The sequence below is a fragment of the Syzygium oleosum genome, unplaced genomic scaffold (assembly GCF_021117445.2).
Source record: "Syzygium oleosum isolate NSW1041296 unplaced genomic scaffold, Sole_v2.1 Sole_v2.24, whole genome shotgun sequence".
Lineage (NCBI taxonomy): Eukaryota > Viridiplantae > Streptophyta > Magnoliopsida > Myrtales > Myrtaceae > Syzygium > Syzygium oleosum.
This window is the reverse complement of record NW_026607508.1, coordinates 642,846-664,881: the sequence shown is the minus strand read 5'-3', so window position 1 is coordinate 664,881 and position 22,036 is coordinate 642,846. Positions and strand designations below refer to the sequence as shown.

At 39.6% G+C, this 22,036-nt stretch overlaps 2 pseudogenes; both read right to left on the bottom strand.

Annotated features, from left to right (window-relative positions):
* Window positions 1-22,036, bottom strand: part of LOC115661516 (tRNA-specific adenosine deaminase TAD2-like) — a 111,373-nt pseudogene that overhangs the window by 12,838 nt on the left and 76,499 nt on the right.
* On the bottom strand, window positions 12,211-15,900 carry LOC115661515 (TMV resistance protein N-like; annotated as a pseudogene).

Genomic DNA, 22,036 nt, shown 5'->3' with positions numbered 1-22,036 from the left:
TTTTTCAGGACCGGCGAGGCCAAGCCCAAATTGGGCAAGGGCCGCCTCACCCTCGGCCGGTATGGCTGTGAAGGCCCTGGGCGAGGCCGCGAAGGCTGTCGCTAGATTTGGCAAGACCGTAGCCACGTAGAACGACCGGCATCCATGTCAGATTTTCCGGCGAGGCAAATTATCGATGGCACTCAAGTGATTGATTTTTTAAATTTATGGCACTCAAGTGAGCGCAGTATGAAAATTAGGGCACTTACTTTGTTCTTATCCTGTGGCATTGACTTTGGCAAAATTCTTGCGTCATATTTAAAAGAGGTGGGTGTTTGGAGTAGCTACGGCTTAAATTTTTATACTTTAACGTTGCCTCTATGTCATTTTATATTTTCTCTTCAACATAAAGCCTACTGTCCTTGGAGAACAAACAACACACTGTAAACAGGGTGATACTAAGAGGTTTTCAATTCGCATGGGCTATGATTGAGAGAAGATTTTGGATGACTTGTATACTAGTACTGGGCTATGATGGGTTTCAATCAGCTACATCTTCCAAACATTGCATAGTATCCATGCTCACCGTTATAACTAGTCTCCTATCTATCATGAAACTATGCCATTACTAGTGCTAGTTTTTTAGCAACTGACGGAGGAACTTGAGTAAGGTGGTCCCTTGTCTGTAAGATGAGTCCTCTTAATTGATATCATATTCAGAAAGGCAATGAGCAAGTTTATGTTTCCCACAATACTTTTGACTCGTAAACTGATCATTAAGTGCAGCATTACTATAAATCTCACACTCTCAAAGTGTAACGTCCCGAAATTCGACTCACTTTCGAAATCAATGAAATTGATGTATTTCTCATTTTATTTTAATAAGTCTCGCCCAGAACTGATCATTCTCGGGATACTGACCAGTAGGGAAAGGCTAACTAGGAAAAACGGTACGTGGACCCAAGAACTAGACCGTGAATTGGGTCCGATCCTGAGGTACGACGAGTGAATATTTTGTGCCAATGTGGGCCGGTCTAAGGAGAGTGACGGATGCGGTTCGACCGACGACATACAATCGGATAGCGGGTGATTCCGCACGACCGAGAGTACGTGCGACGAACGATCCCGAACTTATTCCGGACGACCGCGACCCTCGGGACTAGCAATAAATCCTCGTGTTCTCTGGGAAATCGGGACCGTCATGACTCGAGTAGCCCTAGGTCGATACGCGTAACCCCTAAATAGCCACCCGTTAGTGAGAGACACTAAAACTGCAAATTGAGTGAAAACGATCGTGGAATTGAGTCCGGACTTCAGTGTCGATTTTCGTGGGCGTACGTGACTATTTTGCGAGGACGACGACATTTTTATGTGGCCACGTATATTTGGGACCCATAGAGTCAAAAATTAGAAATTTGATCCAGGACCGGGAAATTACCGTTTTGCCCTTGTACCCCTAAGTTGGAATTCCGAATTTTGGGCTTTATTGGACATTATTTTGGAGTTTAAAATTAAGTCTCATCAGCCCAATAATTCAATTTGTTGTGGACACAAATGCCCCTCCACTAGTGAGCTTGATTTAATCTTAGACACTTGATTAGGGGTAGTCTAGGCATTAGGAAAAGTGGTTCACCCACTCTACTCACTCTTTCACTCTATAAACTCTCTAGCCTCTCTCTCTCCTCTCATTCTCTCCTCCCCACAGCCGGCAGCTTCCCTTTTCTCTCCAAACCGTGAGCCCCTCTTCCCCCCTTCCCTTTTATTTTGTTTCTTTTCTCCTTGCTTGGCCGTGGGAGGCCTTGCCGGAGGAGCTCCGCCGCGCGTGCCGCCGCCACCTGCCGTTCGCCCCGCCTAGCGCCACCACCATCACCATTCCGTCCTCTCTCTCCCTCCCGTCCACCTCGACCAGCCGCTCCCCCACCTAGGACCGCTGGTGCCCTCAAGCCACCGTCGCATGCGCCGCCGGGAAGTCGCCGTCGCCGCCGCTGTTCCGCCGCTGGCCAACCTCTCTTGTCGAGTGTCCAGCCCCCTTTCAAGCTTAGGACATCAAGTGAGTTTGACCCTAAACCCTAATTAGGATGATTTGCATTTCTAGATGGGTTTTAGGGGTTAATTAGGGTATTTTAGGGATTAAATGGTAGAGGCTGTTAAGGGCTGGTTTTGTGACGTCTTTGGTGACCGAGGATGTTTATTGAGTCAAGGTTTAGCGGCCCGTATAGTGCTGTGATGTGGCGGAGCATAGGTGCCGAGATTTGGACGAATTTGTGGACTTAACGAGTGAAATGGGTAGGCCGAATGGTGGCTGTTTTTGGTGGTTATTTTGTGGACTTAGTACGATAAATTAATGGAGGTTTAGTGACCCGAGAGGCACTGTTCTATGGCTGAACAGATTGGATCGGAATGGCCCAAGTTGGAGTAAGTTCGGGCCTTAAATGTGGATTTTAGTGAGCGTCTCATTGGTTCTTGTGATGGCTGATCCAAGTGAATTTTTGAGGATTTTAATGGAGCATTTTGAAGATAATTATTAGCCTAGAATTTGCGGTATGGTGGCTGCCCACAACGGGATTTGAATTGGGCGAGGCGCGATCAATTTGGAGTTTAATCGTGTAATTACCGGGAATGGTCGCATCGATTGATTGACTGGCTAAATGGTCCTTGTTTGTGATTAGTTTTATGATGCCATGTCGGATGTCTAGCGGGACTAGGAATGGAATAGCTTGGCGGGCCTCGAATGCGCGAGTTCTTGTTGACCCGGTTGTGTGAATTTATGCATGGATTGTGTGTCAAGTTGATGCCATGGCTGATTTGAATTGATTGTCTGATTGGGCATGTTGATTTATGAAATTGAATATGCGCGGTGGAAGTTGAGCATGTTACATTGTGATTCATGCATGTGGATGCCCAAGTGTGAACGTGATAGTCATGAGTGTGCATCTCAAGTATTGGCACGGCATTTGCATATACAAATGTGCCCGAGTGACATGTGCATTGTGATCACCTAAAATGCCCTGATGCGTTTTACGTGGGGTTCAGATAAAAATTGATGCTTGTGAATGTGTGATCACAATAAACCCTGATGCGTTTTACGCGGGGTAGTGAATCCGTCCTGAGGCGTGTTACGCGGGACGATGCCCGGTTTACCGGAAGATGGCCAAACCTGATACGTTTTACGCGGGTGTTGTGCCATAAGCCTGATGCGTTTTACGCGGGCTAGAGATCGATCTCGAAGTGGTGGACCTGATGCGTTTAACGCGGGTCGGAGGAGAATTTGATAAATGGCAGAGTGCTAGCATGCAAGTGTGTGCTAATGCATTGCTGAGACATGAACATGAGTGCGAACATGAGCATATGCATTACATACGTCGGGACTACGTGATGTGTGTATATGTGCCGCGATCCAATTTTATGGTACTGTTGTGACTATTTTTATAGAATGCCTAACCTGCAGGGTCAAGTGAATCTAGATTTAGGCCCGAGGGCCTAAGTCGGTTTATGTTTTGTACTGTGTATTATTTAGTACTCGTCAGGAGGTACACGTTAGCCTAGTTTAGGTTTAGGGAACTACTCACTGAGATTATTCTCACTGTTGCTGAAAACCAATTTTTCAGACCCCTAGTCTTGAGGATGGCAGGCGTACCGATACGTTTTGGGAGGAGCCCTTGCTAGATATATTGCTTGACCGCCGAACCACTTAACCCTTTTTTGTTAGTGGTGGCCATTGACCCGCTTTTGATTTTTGAGCGTGGGCTGTAAATGAATATTGTATATGGTTCCTAGTATTAATGCAAGTGTAATTGTTCATGTTGTTTGTTGAGTGACTATCCTTGGTTATATGGTTTAAATTTGTATGGGTGTTTAAGTTTGCTTCCGCATGTGCCCTGTACTCTGTTCGTGGTTTTGGGTCGGCGACGCGTCCTGGGACGTCGCGCTCAAATTCGACCTCTGCGAGGGATGTTGCGTGCCGGAGGATGCGGGGCGTGACACAAAGTCAGAGTTTTCATGGTTAATTTTTTTTACCCTAAATTTTTTGTTTAGATGTATCCTTAGCACATCTCTTGCTTCTTCTCCCTATACCAGAGCTTGTTCTTTCAAGACTAATACTTACATGGACAATGTTCGTAATCTAGATTAGCTACTTCATGTACTGCTCAAATCACAATGAAACAGATCCTGTTTCACTACGTTTTAACTTGTGTGTCAACAAAGTCTGAATGAAAAATTTGATGAGTTCTGAACAAGCTTAGGAAACATGAAATGTTAGATCATGGCAGCGTCAGACAGATGAAAGATCAAACTGGAAAGCCAAATATACACCACAATTTAGTAGGCACATGCCCGTGTGTATGCAAGAATACACTTGCAACTAACAAACAAGAAAAGAGATTTCTTCATCAATTACATTGCCCATAAGATATCAGAAAGCACAATTTCCTCATAGTTAAAATATCACATTTCTTTGAAGACACTATATTATTTCTCAATCTAAACATGATAACATTAAAGACATCAAACAATCTCACTGCAGTGAAAAAAAGTGAGGAAGAAGAGATGAGGAAACGGGGGTGGGGGATGTGGGGAAAGAAAGAAAAAACTAATTGCGTAGCACTTCCCAGAACTGTATATTTTTAGGGCAAATATAAAGTATACGGAAATGTCTATCAAGTCACAAAGAATTTAAGAAAATGGAAAGAAAGAATTAATATAAAGTTGACTTCTTGCTTCCAGCAACTCTACTTTCATCCATTTTGACTAGGGAAAGGACAGAAAAGATGGAAAATCAATTCTGTAAACCTTTATTTAGTTTTATGGTCATGTGTTGCAATATTCAAAGTATAACAACAAACAAAATCACTAAACCACATCCATCAGGAATCAACATAAGGAAGCATAGACTTCCAGTAAGCTTTAGTTGCAATTAACGTATGTCACAATTTCAAAGTGGAGGTAAGTAAATATGAAGTCAGCAACATTGGCAAGTGCAGAAACTGACCCAATGCATGCCTGGGAGCCACTTGGATGCAACGACAGTATTGAGCCACAGCCTCCCAATCCATCATTTGCACAGCCATGATATACTTCCTTTATACCTAAAAAAAGGGTTGAGAGTCATCTAATTATAGGTATAAACAAATTTTAGGAAAGTTTAGTTTTGATCCAGTATGATCAACAGATGTATCAATGATCGATAAAGCTTCTGCACACATTATAGTTCACATGTCACATGAAGGGAGCATGCTGAAAACTTCTCTGTAACTTCTGCAGCCGAAAATCCAATCCTCTGCCACTGTTCAAGAAGAACATCAAGAGCTACCATATCTGCATGTCTTGTTGCCTATGAAAGCACAGGGAGGTAAACAAAGCAAGCATATCAGACTTAGGAGCTTTGTTAGAGAGACAGTTGCTCTTAGAGTAGTTTCAACGTAAATTTAGGAAATGCATTTCCTGAGAGATGTTTTCTTCTTCAAATCAACTGATTGAGAGTATATATAAGATTAATCTAGACAAATACTACATGAAGTCACCAAGATGCCCACTTGAAGTTGCTGAGAATCTCATATGGAAAAAGAGCCTTCTTATTGGATTAGCCACCTCCACCTTTTCTAACATATCCCTGTAGCAAGGTGCCTTTGTTCTTTTCTTATGCTTCACCAAGATGCTAAAAGGGCCAAATATTTTGGCACCAACTATCCATTACTGTCCACAAAGTCATTTATAATAGTGTATTGTCACCACCTAACAACAAAAGATGACAGCAAAAGACTATTAGATAAGAGATGTCTACCAGAAACCAGCTGGCTTAAGCTATTTATGTAAATGTGGTCATTGTATGAAGAAATGTAGCCAAGGAGGAGCTTCTTACATCATTAAAGGCAAGACAATGCTCACAATGCATTTTCATACCGAAAAAAGTATACCAAAAGTCTAGCTACCACACAGCCTAAGAAAACAACGTTAGGAACTTCACCAAAGCAGATAAAGACCGTAATATGATTCCAGACAGACAATAGTGGCAAATGAACACGTAAAACATTGTGAATAATAAAGCAAGATTACTGTTATTGTCAGCGGTAGCCATATTTCATGAAAGAATAATGGGAACAAACCCTTTACAGCAAAATAATGCATGGAAATTCCACTTATGAACATATTTTTTCAGAATATTATTGCATCATCTCATAAAGGAATAATTAAGGGAGGATGATTCACAATAAACTGCAAATGGATGACTCAAGGGTATCAATTCAGAACAATAACAAAGTGCTGTTGGCCAAAATATATAAGGGGGTGGAGAAGCAATGATAAACATACATTTCGTGTCTCATTACTCCAGTTTCTTCCTGCTGCAATTACATTCCCATCCTTAACAATCACACAGCTGTTCAATCAAAGTTTAATATAAACAAAGTCCAACCTGAGATCATTCACTAATTAAGACTGAAATACTAATCATCTTAACAAGAAAATAAAGTAACATATCTGAAATGCACCTGGTTACTGAAACTGAAAACCAGTTTCTTATCCATCTGGCACTTCAAGGCTGTTCAGAGCAAGCTTTGCCTTATACAAGAAAGGAAATTTGGCTTGTTACTTGTTAGGAGAGAAAAATATGAGGATATGAGTCAGTAATTCTCTCAAGCATACACGCATGCATAAAGGCAACTCAAGAGGAAATCAGCATCAAGCTGCCAGCAGTAGAAATATTTCAGTATCAATATGCAGCTACTAGTAGAATGAATGCATGTTTCACAGAGATACAATCAAAATCTTGCAGGTCCTGTATAATATACTGGTCACAAACTTCCAAGCAATGATTATCACCACATACTCATCCTGTCATTCAGATGCCAACCTCACCTAATTGCTAAATTGATATGGCTCTAACAACAATAAAGCAAAAACAACAAAAAGTTTGAGAAACTACATGTTGCTCATTCCAGTGTGTCCGTTCATTGGTACTTCAGAAGCTTATATATCATTAATCCGGGTCCACTCAACCATTCAAGAAGCCTCCAGGACTTCTAGGCCATTCTCCTTCATAAACGCTACGGCACAGAAGGATAAAAACAGAATCCTAAACGATTGCAAAGGCCTCACAAATCAGAATTGACAATCATCTTCTTGTGCTTTTGTCTCTATTCTACTGAATAACTTGTCTAAACTTTGTGTTTCTCGTGATTTTTTCGTTTTCACCCAGTACACAGGGTGAAAGAAACCTTTTGTGGTGGCTTGCCATCTCACTGCATCTTCTTCATTTCTCTGTTGTTTTAACTCTTCAAGTGCCTCATATAATTTAGCGACAGAGTCTTGTACCAGTGATCGAAGTTTCTCAAAATTCAATCATCCTGGCAAACCTATCACCAGCTGCACATCTTTGTGATAGGTACATACTACATTTCCTGGACAGTTCAAAAGCACCTCTCTCTCTCTCTCTCCCTCCTCTTCAGTGTGGCTGGTTGTCCGCTTCAATGCCGCTTTCGCATAAGGGAGTTCCCAACCTATATAGCACCCGGATTGGCTCAGATTTTCGCCTGAAAAGGGGACTGAACCAATCCATGTACATCTTACTTCCCGTTGTTTCACTCTCCCTTGCTTGTTTTTTTTTTGAACCTAGACTTCACCTACTCCTACCAATAAATCACCACCTATGAAAAGAAAGAATGAAAAGTTATACCTTCCAGAGATTGTCGCTAATTGTGCAGCGTGTCACGTTGATTACCAATGAATTCACTACCAAGCATACACAGACTAAACTTACGAAGAAACACCTTATTCAACGTATCTCGAACAAATTCAACGACACATTCTTCAAGTTCCGGCGCAAGTGTAGCACCATACGAGTCGAATTCAAAATTCATCTCAAGTAGAGAATCGTTCATCCAAAACTACATGAAGCTGCATGAAGCCCAGAACCTCAGTAGAGAATCGTTCATCCAAAACTACGTCATCAGTTTCCATGGCTTCGGCAGGCGGCGGTAGTCCGTCGCCTCACCACGCCGGTCTCCATCGCCGTCAGTTTGCTAGGGACTTTGTTTCAAGAAGAGGAACTTCTTATGTTCATTGCCTTTGTAGGCAGGTGGCGACTTACATTTGTTGGAGCTTGGTGGTGTCGGATGGAAGATGAGGAGTCGTAATGCTGAAAGTGACGTCGGTAGAGCTCGAAGTTTGCCTATGGCAGAGAAAAGAGGATTTAGCAATAAATAAATAAAATACACGAAGAGAGAAGATGGAGAGAGAAAAACTCAAAACAAAAGAAAAGAGATATAGAGAAGAAAATGAGAAGAACAAGAAAAAAAGAAGGCACTGTAATGAAGATCAGCGAGTTCAGTTACCTTCGAATTGCTTCTTGCTTCGCAAGCTTCAATCATTCTAACAACAAAAGCAGCAAGCAAACACTGCCATACTCCTCTCTGCCAATCGATTTAGAAGTCCACATGGTCTTGGTTCGCATAGGGAGAAATGCCTGTGATTTCTCTTTGATACTATTTGGCTATGTTTCTCAGTACTCCTTTGACAATCTTGCAAATCCTGTACATCTATTGCGATCGAACTATTTTTGTGCATAAGTGAAATCTCGGCTTCTGAATCTATTAATCCTTGACCAAGTAAAGTAAAGCGGGATCAATCATCTGATTGTCTTGTAGCACAACCTTTAAATTGTCCTCTAGTTGCTTGCATATAATTCGGCATCCCCATCTTTTCGCACCCCTTATTGTAACGCTAAATTTTACATGACTTTCATCAAATTCACCAAAATCGACTACTTTCCACAGATCAAATGGTCTGCGATAGTGAAGCACGATAAGATCTGAATCCAACCGATCGAAACATTCATAATAGCCAAACCGACCGTCGCCATTCAAATATGCACCAATCTCAACTGGGTATAACTCGTCATTCTTACTAACAACAATACAGAAAACCAATCCAAGAAACTTGTCATACAAGTTCTTTGAAGCCATGAAAGATATGGATTCCCCTTTAACAAGTTGGAACCACTCTGGCATCTCTTCTCCCGGGAAATGAAAGGAACAAAAAAAATCCTATATTAAAGATAGACCGTTAGAAAGTACCGAGTAGAAGAATTCAACTCATGTTTAGAAAGTAATCCTAGTGAATTCCACTTCGAATTAGAGCTCTATAAGTGAGTAGAACTTCATTGATCCTGGCTTGCATTTATAGAAGTCTCATGAAATCATTCCCATGAAAGTGCAATAGCCACCTTCATCACATGCGTATAGGTGCATAATCACTTGATATTTGTTTGGTTTTCTCAAACCTTCAATCTTGCATTTTCAGCTATTGCAATATACAAACACACACTGTATCCAGCATAAACTCCACATCGATACGTGAAAAAGAGAGAGAATCTAACCTTATAAAATGGATCTCTATCATCCATGGTCAACCCTCGACGGATCCACCGATTGATTGAAGTCAAATGTCCATTTGTTCGCAAAGAATCGCACCCTTCTGCATCAAGATAATTTAAAAATGGAGGAAGCTCGGGAATCTCTTGTAATTGATGGCAACCACCAATTAGCAATCCGGCCAAACGATGATGCTTACTGATGGAAGTAGGAAGACTCGTAATATTGTTATCCCTCACACTTATGCATGTCAAGGAGGGAAACCACGAAAGATCCTCAAGAAACTCCACTTCAGATAGATTACATGCCTCAAGCCATAATTGGCGTAAATTTGGAAGTCTGGTCTTCATGTGAGAATTAGCTGAATCCTCGTACTTTGGAAACCCGGTTGGGCAATTATCAATGACCAACTCTTCAACATTTTGTAACTTGTAAATGTTAGACGGAAGACTTACCAGGTTCTTGCAATCATGTAAAGACATTTTTTTCAGAGAGACTAGATTTTCTATTGATGCAGGAAGTTCTTTAATAGCCGTCCCTTTCAATAAAAGCTCTTCCAGGCCTTCGAGTTTATGTGGAATATCAGGGAACCTTTCAAATTTTGTGCAGCCATCAAGATGGAGAGTTTGGAGATTTTTTGACTTGAGCACATTGGGAAAAATAGTAAGTTCAGAGCACCCCCTTAAATCCAACGCCTGTAACTTGTCATGATATGCAATCGACTCATGTGCTTCTACTAAGTTTTTGCAATACATGAGATCCAATTCCTTGAGATTTGGAGTACATGAGAGGTTGGGCGTACTAACCAATGAGTTGCAGTCAGTGAATGAAAGGTATTTCAATTGTTGGAAGCTCTGCAAAAACAACAAAACCAACTTTGATAAACATACTGAAAGGGAAAAAAAAAGGTGTTTGTACGATGCCGTTGCCACTTTTGAGGATTTTCATCCTTGGGCCTCGATACTCTTCATGTGGAAGGAAGCAAGGAGCATCGTTAGCAGCCAACTTGGAACCTACTGTTCTGAGTAAATTTCTTAACCTGTTGATAACTTTTCACTCAGAGTTACAATAAACTAATTATGTGAAATTATATATCGTATTGAGAAAATACTAAACCCTTACAAATGTTACCAATAATTACAAATCTTTAAGTATACACTTTAAAGCTTAAGCAAGGTTGAGTCATACGTTCACGAGCGAGTTTCACCCGTCAATCTAGTTTTTATGATCACTTTAGCAAATCAGAGATAACTCTTATCATTTTAGTTTCTAGATATTATTTGAAAAAGTTGAATAATATGAAAATACACAATATTAAAAAGATTTCACAAATAAGTTATTTTAGTCTATCATCAAAACAATTATATAAAACATGATACTCCATACATGACCAATAAAAGATATATGATGATTATTAGAAAATTAGACGTAGATTATAAAGATAAAGGAATACTATATAATAAACAAAAATAAAGTCTAGCAAATAATAAAATCATACCATATGATGTTTTGATACATAATTATAAATATGACATGATTCTTTTAATATCTATATTTAAGATAATTTTCTAATATATCTTATTTAAGAATTGCACGTTAATAGACACGCAAAATAAAATTAAGGGCTAGTTACTTTAAATTTCTAAATATTCAGATATGATCAAAGACAATTCCTATTACTTTATAGTTGATGGAGATAATTTATATCACCTTATAATTGGTGGGAATAAATATTGAATTAAGGATTGCCCAAAGTTTTTGAATGAATTAGTTATAATTCATATTACCGTATAATTGGTGACAATTCCTGATGGTATGCCCCTACGGGATCACTTCTATTGAATTAGTTGTACACTGATTACTAGCAAAGTATCTAATAAATATTTAATTACGTGTACTTAGAAATGTTGCTCCTTCAAAACTGATTTGAGCAATTAACGGTGCCTTTTTTACAGCACGGTGCAGTCAAACCTTCAACTTAGCTAATTCTATTAATGCTGGACAAATCCCACCGTTTACGAAGTATGTTGGGTAAGCCTCCATAACTTGGTGACTATGTGACCTCCAAGATTCTTTTGAGTGCGAGATGTTATGATTAGGATATATGATATGCCACATTCAAATCGAACGCCTGATCGCTTAGCTAGCTACTCCTCGGGTGTTTTTACTTTTATATGCATGTCAACGGGTTAGTTCGTCATATTTTTGTTTTCTGTCTTCTCGGTCATTATACAATTTTTTTTTTGTCGTAAGTAATAAAATTTATATATAAACAACGGACATAGTTAGAATTAGGTCACATTGCTTGCACTAGCAGATTTGCATTTTGAGTTTCTTCACTAGGTAGATTTGATTTGATTTTGAAATATAACCATGTTGATCGTTAGAGACATTAAGTTTAGAAAGTATTTGAACTTCATCTATACTATTATACATATAAAGTAAAGAAGACCTTCTACTTTCGAGGGATTTCAATCCTTTTTTATTCCTTCCATCAATTATCCTCAAGTACTTATTTTACAATCATTATAACCATGGACAGATATGTGAAATTGGTTATTCTATTTCATCTTTTACATATTTCAATATTAAATTTGAATTTTCTTATTATGCAACAACCTTCATATAACAATTTCAAATCTTGAAACATCTTTCTCTTCCCACATATATTTTTGAAATTTCTGTATATTGTGTATTTTATCAGCAAAGTGTTCCATTAAATATTTCTAATGAAGGAGTTCGCTTAATTTTTCAAATGCCAGTTTTGCTGCACTTAAAAATATTTCCAACGCAATTAGTTAGCGTCGGTTTAAAGAATTAGAGAAATGGTTTCTAAAACAGAGGAACAATACATCCTCTTTTGTGTACTAGTACCTATAATACGCATATACATACACAAATGAGGTAGATAATAAAAAGGTCAATGTAGGTATATGCTCACCTTAAATTGATTTGGCATTATTGGAATAATGCAATTGCTCATATCAAGTCCCACTAATTTCTTTCGACCAGAGGAAAATTCTGGTATTGGGGGAGCACATCCGGCCCAGCCAAACCATCTTAGCTCATTAGGAAGACAAATAGGACCTTGGAAAGTATTATGCACATTGTGCAAAATGAGCAATCTCAACCTTCTCATTTTTGTCAAAGCATCAGGACCGATAAATATTTCTGTCGACTCAAGTGGCTCTAACACGATGGCTTTTACAGCACAATCTCCCTGTATATACAAGACTATTTAGGCTATGCATGTTCAATAATTAGTGTAAAAAAGATAAGGAGAAGAAATTTGGTTGTATTTGCAAGTCTTACCATGTCGCTTGACACAACATCGACAACGTCATCATACAACCATAGTCTGCTGCGTCTCCCAGGATCATCATTTTCTTGGTTCACAATATCCATACCCATCAATTGAATCAAGTCATGCATTTGTATCTTTTCGTACTCAGTTCTTATCAAGGACCTCTCAATGAGAATTTGTAATCCTATTACTGCCTTAAGATTGCAACTGTCAAGAACTTTCTTTATATACTTAGTTTTCCGCCCCTTAAAGAAGCAAGCAATGTGGAGAAAAATCTCTTTCTCATTTTTCTCTAGTCCATCATAATTTATTTTGAGCACATCGTTGATGTCTTTCTTAGGAGCCGTGGAAATTTTATCTAGTGTACTTTCCCATTCATCCTCTCTTCTACCACGTAAGAAGGAACCTAGCACCTCAAGTGCTAAAGGAAGGCCTTTAGCATGATTCAGAACACTATCCACTAGATCTGTTCTGATTTTTAATTTTTGATGTGTCAAAAAAGCATGCTTACTAAGTAGCTCATGAGCTGCACCGTTATCCAGTTCTTTTACTTCATACACATGATATGGATCTATTCCGTGACCAGTTAGCAAATGTTTATTTCTTGTAGTAACGATGATCCTACTTCCATTACCAAACCACTTGCCTTCTCCTGCTAAAGCATTTAACTGGCGCAAGTCATCCACATCATCAAGGATAAGGAGAACTTTTTTATAACGAAGTCTATCTTGTATTTGATTAATCCCCCTATCAACACTGGACACTACTAATCTTTCTTTCAGTGCTAATATCTCAAATAGTAATTTTTCTTGCAATGTAACTAAATCCTTGCAATCTTTTGAAGCTTCTCGAACATTTGCCAAGAAACATGAATTCTTGAATTGTCTAAAAATATCATTATAAACGGCTTTGGCTAAAGTCGTCTTTCCTATGCCTCCCTGTCCCCACAATCCCACCATGAGAACATTATCATCAGACTTCAGGTTTAACATCCATTTCAACTTAACCACTCGGGAATCTATCCCAACCGGATGCTTGGCAACATGCAAAGGTGTTCGGTCTAGGTGACTGGAGATTTTAGTCACAATTTTTTGTATAAGCTCTGACTCATCCCTGAAAAGAAGAAAAAGAAAAATGAAGTTGTGGCATCGTTTTAGCAATTTGACTAAGCAAATAACAAGCAATTTCTAACCAACAATGACAAAAGCAATGCATCACATTGTCACATAACCATAGTCGAAACAAAATGTATTCCCACCAGGTCGAATTAGAACTCCGAGAGCTCAACACCAACCAAAACATGTATCCATCTACTTAATGATTCTTGTTCTTTTGATTAATACATGATGATTCACTTATTTTTCTTTTTGATTGTTATAGGTGATTTATTTGTACACTTAATCAAAAAAGAGCTATTTAGGACTTTGAACGGTGGTAAGATTTCAATTCAAAAACTACTAAAATACCCTGAAGTGCGATGTCATTGCCTTAAATGGTATGTACCCACTAATTATCCTGTATCAAGCATTCCAAACTTTCTTATTCCTTCCAAAGAAATGGGGTAAGTGCAGTAACACTTACTTAACATTTTGTCCATTGATCCACCAAGTCTTAACACTTTATTCTGTTTCAAATAAGTCAGTAAAACTTTCAGCCGAAGAAGTCTTATTGTCAGTTTTTTATTACAGGAAAATTCCACGTGTCTATTCTGTGGTTAGCCAAAAATGCCACCGGTGATGAGTTTATGAGTCGGTTGACCAAAATTGAAAATCTGTAGAACTCAATTGACCAAAATGAAACGTGAAGAGGTCAGATAGTCCACAAACAAAACGTTTAGAACTTTTATTGTACTTCGAGGAGGACATCAAGGATAAAAAACGAAAGAGTCATAGACCTTACCCGAATGAAACAAGGCTTATCAAAAGCCGAAGGCAGAACTCTAATGTTACGTGCCCAAAAATATTTTTTTTTCTATGCTAGTGATTAGTAAGTGTTGAAAAACCATCTGCGAAAAGAAATTGACTTTTCCTTTCTCATAACATGTTAGTAATTTACCAACAATTTTATGAAATCGGCCACTTTTTTCATAATTTGCAAATTACCAATTTTGTAATAACTCACCAAACTTGATTTGCATAACTTATGATTTCGAACTTACTAATTGCTATATGAAATTACCAATATAAATCAGAGTGACTTACCAACATTTGTCATATTAAATAATTACCTATTAATTTTGTATTATCAACTCTCACTTGAGTGACTTATATTCTTTTAATTTACCTACTTTTCTATTGAATTACCAACTCTCACTTGAGCTACTTACTAACTAATTTTAGAGATTGCCAATTATAATTAGAATGATTTACCAACTTTTCCCCGATTAAGTTACCAACTGATTTTGGATTTTCAATTCTCGCTTGAGTTACATGCCAAACTTATTTTTCTTTTAATTATCAACTTTCTTCTAGTTTGCGAATTTTATTTTTCTTTCTTATCTAAGCCTTATATTTACCAACTCTTATATAAAATTACCAACTTTAACTTAAGATACATGAGAATTTTCAGGAATCATAAGATGAAGCATCTATACGTATACTTACAATCATATGTGTGTAGATTTCTTCATTTATTTATTTATTTTACAAACGGTCTCTACCTTTAAAGATAATTTTTTACACAAACTATAGACTCCACTCTACTTACCCGTCCTTCAAATGCCACCCAGACAAGCTACCGGCATCAAATAGAGCTTTCTCCCATCTCTTCACTTCTTTCGAATCCTTCCCAAACTTGGACTCATGCTTAATCATAGCTTCTCTGTACCTCTCTCTTGGTGTTCTCACTTCTCTAGGTTCCACTTTGTAAAACAAGGGAAAGACCAAGAGAGCTCTTTCTTTCTTGCAGTCCATGATTCTCGCCAACTCTTCCAAACACCACCATGAGGAAGCATAATCCTCAGAGAAAACGATTATCGCGATCTGTGATTCCCCGATCGCCTTCATAAGTGCCGGTGCTATTTGCTCTCCTTTCCTAAGCTCCTCGCTATCAACATAAGTGTTGATTCCTTTCTGGTCAAGAGCTTTGTATAGATGACCGAGAAAGTTGTTCCGGACGTCCTCGCCTCTGAAACTTAAGAACACATGGTAAATCCTTTCGGGTTTCGATGAAGAAGCCATTAGATGATGGAGTTCAACAATCAACTAAGAGTATTAGCTTAAGATTTGGAAGAGTGTTTTGAGGTAGTCCGTTCACCATTTGATCTTCTTGTTGATTTATATTTGTACTAGAGGACAGAGATGCGTGACTTTTTTAGGGTAGGGTCAACAAAGAATAATATTAGAACTTCGGAAGATAATGGTGCTTAAGGATGGACCAAGACATTAAATAGGTGTGAACACATAGACTTATTTTCACTGAGGACATATCACGGCGTTGTTCGGATTGGCTGAATGACACATGTTTCTCTGTTTGATGTTAAATTGTTGATAATCTTGACCGGTAAAAAAGACAAACGGCCGGCAAAGTAGTGAATATTATAGATCACACGGCACAAACAGACAAACAACTTTAGAGTGGTGGAGAGTGGTGAATTCTTGTGATCAGGGTTATAGATTCACTAAAAAATAATTTTATTGGCTTCCTTGAAATGGCATCCCCAACCTCCCAGCTGTTGTATCTTCTATGCTAAATAATAATTTAACATAAGACTACTCAAAGATGCATAATTATATTCGTAATCAAGTATATCAGAAGAGAATAATATTAGATCTATTATTGATAGCAGAAGTTTGGAAAAACTCGGTGCTTAAGTATAAACAAATGTTTTGATTAAAAAAAAAGTATAAACAAATGGACTTATTTTCACTTAAGACCATATACCGTAGCGTTATTCAGATTGTCTTATTGAAACAAGTTTCTTTACTTGATGTTGAATATATTCCTAAATTGTTGATGAGTATGATGTTCAACATAAGACAAAGTTTAAATTAATGAGCCGACTTCGAGGGAATGACTTCATCTGTTTAGTCTTCGTTTTTCTTGTTCTTTCATGTATAATGAAGTATTGCCACGTGTTTGTTCTCTTTTAGTCTTTATTTGGAAGAATCTGGGAATATTGTATTAGGTGCGTACATGTGATTCGGCTTGGATGTACTCCACCTCGAGTAATGTGGTCGACGACATGCCATTGGACCTATAAAATTGTGAGAAATGGTGGATCTAGAAAACCATGTGTGTACAAACAAAAACAACGTTAGCCTGCTAGGAATTTAGGATATGTGAATGTTCATGAGAAATTAGACAAATAGTATTTGAACCATGTTATGATAGCATTCTAACTACTCATATATCTCATACCGAGATTCGCCACACAAATATTTTTCTACAAAAAGTCGAGGATTTTTATTAAAAGCTCTCTTAGTGGAAAATATGGCTCATGGTACCAATCATGAATTGAGTAGTTTCATTGATACGTACAAGTTACCAGAACAACAAAATCCTATACATATTAGTGCATTGATCCTGGTAGTGAAATGATATTTTAATGAAAAGAAAGCCTTATCCGATGCCAAAGCAGATTGTAGTAATTACATCTAGGACTCGAACTTGACCAAGTGAAGTTATTATATCTACGACAAAAAGTTGCATTTGTGTGTGTGTGTGTGTGTGTGTGTGTGAGAGAGAGAGAGAGAGAGAGAGAGATTACATTGAAGTAATATGATTTTAACTTTTGGGATAAGTGCATCAAAAGTCCTAAAACTTATTGCGAAAGTGAAATCGAGACCTAAAACTTTCAAAAAGTGTAATTGAGTCATAAAACATGTCCAATTAACTTAATCAAGTACTTCTGTTAACTCCATCTAATTTGAGTAGTGAAAAATATCGATGCGGCGTTTTTTAATATAATTTAGAGACACATGGCATCAACCTGGCACAACAAGTGTTGATGCAGGGAGAGACTTGCAACTGTAGAGATAGAAAGCAGTGCAATCACCATGGTCAAAGGTGACGGCCGGCGAAGTGTAATGGTTGGGCAAGGGTGGACCGGGCTTGCCGGCCGTGGGCCACGCCTTCTGAATCCCCTTCCCCCATCCTTCTTCTCTCTCTTCGTGTTCCATTTTGTTTTTGTTGTTCTCATTTTTTGGCTTTTTCTTTCTTTTCTTTTTATAATTTTGTCCTATTTTCTGATATGGTGCCCATTAAGCGCTAGGTGTCCTCAAAATATATTAATAATTCCAAGTCAGCAATTTCCGTCACTCGAATTTGACGGAATTAACGGAAATATTTGATTACACTAATTAGACAAGTTTTAGGATTTGATTGTACTTTTAGGACTCGATTGCATTTTTGCAACTAGTTTCAAAACTTTTGGTACACTTATCCCTTAACTTTTTATATTCATTAAAAGAGGTTTAACCCTCTTTCACAATTTATATAATCGTAGCAAATTTGGAGGCTCATAAAACACCTGATAAGCCCCATGAACCAATTAAATCTAGGCCTTTAACCTATGTGCTGGTATTCCTGACTTATAGCAATTTGCACACAATAGCTCAATGGCTTTTACGACAATATGCCTAAGAAAAATCATAAGTTGGGTTGTTATAAATATATGGATTTCATATCTATTATATGATGAAAACCATGGGGTTTCTTGACATGAGTGGTTGACATTGATATTTGCTGCCTACTCTAGGGTTTATGTGATTGATGCATATTATGTGATGCATTAACTTGTGGAGAATAAGAAAAAAACTTATGGAGAATAGATGGAATATTCATGTTACTTAAGAATATCTATTTGTATAACTTCGACAATGCATTACGTCAATTTATAAAGATCACAGTAATCATCATTCGGTCATATAGAACTAGTGATGATTGCTATTGCTTATCGCCATTCTATATCAGAAGGACGAATAAGAGTAAATGGGGGCACATAATGATGTAATGGGGGTGACCTAGAATGGCATTTACTAGATAAATATAAGGAAATTGTGAGTAAATTTGAATTCCTTTTGGACACGGTTTGGGTATTTTTAAGTTTTGTAGATACAAGTTTTAACTGATGAATGAATTGGCGCGAAGTCAAATTCTTATGAAACGGCATTCATTAAAGTCTCCGTCCTTTATAGGATAGCTGGTCACCCCTATAATTTCGGTATGAATTTGGTGTATGAAACATATATTAAACATATTGTCGATAGATAAAAATGAATACTCATAAAATTTTCGCTGATTAAATGGGCAATTCGCAGCCGGTCTACCAAAAATGAAAAAAAGCTAACATCTTCATGCTTACCCGGCAAAGTTTTCAAATTTTAGTGCTAATTAAAAAACCCAACCTTCCCGTTTGTTCCTCCGTCTCTATCTATGTGGACCACAGTGATCTTCTTGTTGATTTATTCTTGTACTAGAGGACACATATGCACGACTTTTCTTGGGGTAGGTTCAACAAACAACAATAAAATGTCTATTAATATTAGAATTTTGGACAATGATGGTGCATAAGGATGGACCAAGATACCTAATAGGTGTGAACGCTTGACTTATTTTCACTAAGGACGGCATACCACGGCATTATTCGGATTGTCATATTAACAAAAGTTTCTTTGTTTGATGTTAAATTTATTGTTAGATTTTAGATAAGTATGACGTTCAACATAAGATAAATTTTTAATTAATGTGCTGGCTTGAGGGAATGGCTTTCCCACCTGTTCGCTGTCATTAGGTTGGCTTTTGTTATAGGGTCACTAATAAGACAAACTTTTACTGGCTTCCTCGAATTGGCGTTCGCGACCTCTGAGTGGTTGTTTTCACTTTGCTAAATAATAATCTAACACATGACTCCTCATAAGATATATAATTATATCACAATTTAAGTATATGATAGGTATAACCCTCTTTCATCAATTTTTTTTTATATTCATAGTTGCCCTAGAGGCCCATAAAACACTCGATAATCTCCCATGGACCAATTAAATCTAGACCTTTGATCGTAAGCTGGTAGTCCAGACCTATAGTAGTTTGCATGCAATAGATTAATGGCTTTTTTGACAATATACTTGAGAAAAATGATAACTCGTGCTGTGCAAGTGCATATATATGGATTCCAAATTTTGTCATCTAGCGAAAAGTGACTAGGATTGTGACATTCCGAATTTCGGCCTATTTTTGGGATTTATAAAACGTGTAATTTGTCAGTGTGCTTATAGTAAAATCTCACCCGGGAACTGATCACTCTCGGTTATTATTTTTAAATTAGAGATTTCGCTAGAATCACACTCGATCGAATTTGGCCGTTATTTATAGCCCAAACTTTGGTGTCGAATTTCTCGGAGTTTCGGGACGAAATAAATTGGACGGTGTCGATATTATTGTGGCCAGCGTCGAGATTACCAGGAATAGTGAGAAAATGAAATTTTGGACCGGGTGAAAATTTGGACCAGTAAACCTTCCTCGTAGTGTGTTTTGAGTTGCTTTATTTTGGCCCCTTTTGTCCTATATTATTATTTGGAATTTTTCGTGGACTATTAGATCATTTTCTGAATTTGAATCGTGACCGTTAAATCGATTTTTAGTTTGAACCGTGTCTGTTAGATCGCGCTTGCACAACAAAAATTAGCTTTTTTTTCCTTTTTCTCTCTCTCTCCTCTCTCCTCTGCGCCGCGCACGTTCTCTCTCCTCTCTCCTCTGCGCCACGCACGTTCTCTCTCTTTCTCCTCATTGCGTCTGCCCCTCCCTTTTCTCTCTCTCTCTCCCTCCTTCTCTCTCCTTCTTTCTCCCTCTCTTTTCCCCTCTGGCAGCGCACGTCTTCCCCAGGCAGGCGTCACCTCAGCCCACGCCCATGCAGACCCACCCCCTGACACACACACACTCTCTCTCTCTCCTCTTTCCTTCTTTTCCTTTTTCTTTCTTCTTCTTCTTCTCCTTCTTCCTTCGCCCGACTGGTCCTGCTCGTGCGTCTGCTCGCCCGACCGAACCCCGCACGACCGCCCCTCCGCCTTCGCTAGACGTCGTCCCACCAGCCACCAACGCTGCTGTGCTCCTCACGCCGCCGTGTTGCCCGGGAGCGCCGCCCCGACGCTGCCTCCTTCCCCTCCCGAGCGCGCGAGCTCAGCTCGTCGCCGCACCTGTCGCGGCCCAGCGTTGCCCAGCTGGCTCGTCCCGCTCAGTTCCGCCGCTTGTGACGTCGCCAGCCAGCACAGTCGCCGTCGCGCCGTCCGTCAGCTGCCGCCACGACCGGCTGTTCTCTCCCCCTTCTCCGCACGAGTTGCAGCTCGCTGCTGCGTCTGCTGCGGCCGAACCCCGCCAGCCGCCGGCCAGCTCGCCCGGCCAACTCCTCAGCGCCGCCCCAACGCCTGAGCATCCCCGACACCGCCATCGAGCGCCCCCCAGCCGCACCACCCGCCTCAGCCAACTTCCTCTCCTTCCTTTGGCTTTCCGCCGTTCGCTGCCGTCGCCGTCGTCAACTCGCCGCCCGCCGGTTCGACCAGCTTGCCCGTCGCCACCACGAGGTCGCCGTGCCGCTCCGTCACCGCCGGTTCGCCCCTCTCCCTCAGCCCCTCCTCCCACGCATCTTTCTCTCCCTCTCATTTCCTTCTTGTTTGGCCGTGAAAGGCCAACCTTGCCGGAGGAGCTCCGCCACCGCCGGAGCCGATTCGCCGCCACCACCACCTCGCCCATCACCATCTAGCCGTCCCACTTCTCTCTCTCTCTCTTTGGCCGTGTCTCTCTCTCCCTCTCTAGGCCGTGGAATCGCCTAGACCGTCGCCGCCGCTCGCGCCGTTTGCCGGAGCCGCCGCTCGCAGCCACTGTTCCGACGAGGAACCGCCGCTGTCCAGCAGCCTTTGCCGCTTGTTCAGCTTGGTTTGGAGCCTAGGATTCCAAGTGAGTACAACCCTAAACCCTAATTAGGCTAATTTACATTTCTAGACGGGTTTTAGGGGTTAATTAAGGTGTTTTAGGGGTTAAATTATGGAAATTATTAGAGACGGATATTGTGGCTGATTTCGAGGCTTAGTGTGATGATTTAATTGAGATTTAGAGGCCTGTATTGTGCTATGAGTCGGCTGAGCTTGGGCGCTTTGATTCGGATAGAATTTGTGGGTTTGGCGGGAGAAACTTGTGATCCAAACGGTGGCTGTTATCGTGGCTGATTTAGTGGTTTATTGTGTCGATTTTATTGAGGTTTAGAGACCCGTAAGGTGCTGTGCAATGGCTGGAATTATGGGATCGAAATGGGCCCGAGTTCGATTAAGTTCGGGCTCAATGGTGGAGTTTTGTGTGCGCCCCGCATTGTTCTCATGGGAGCTGTTTTGGATGATGTTGTGGGGAGCCAAGTGAAGTAATTTGAGGATATTTATAGGCCCAGAATAATCTG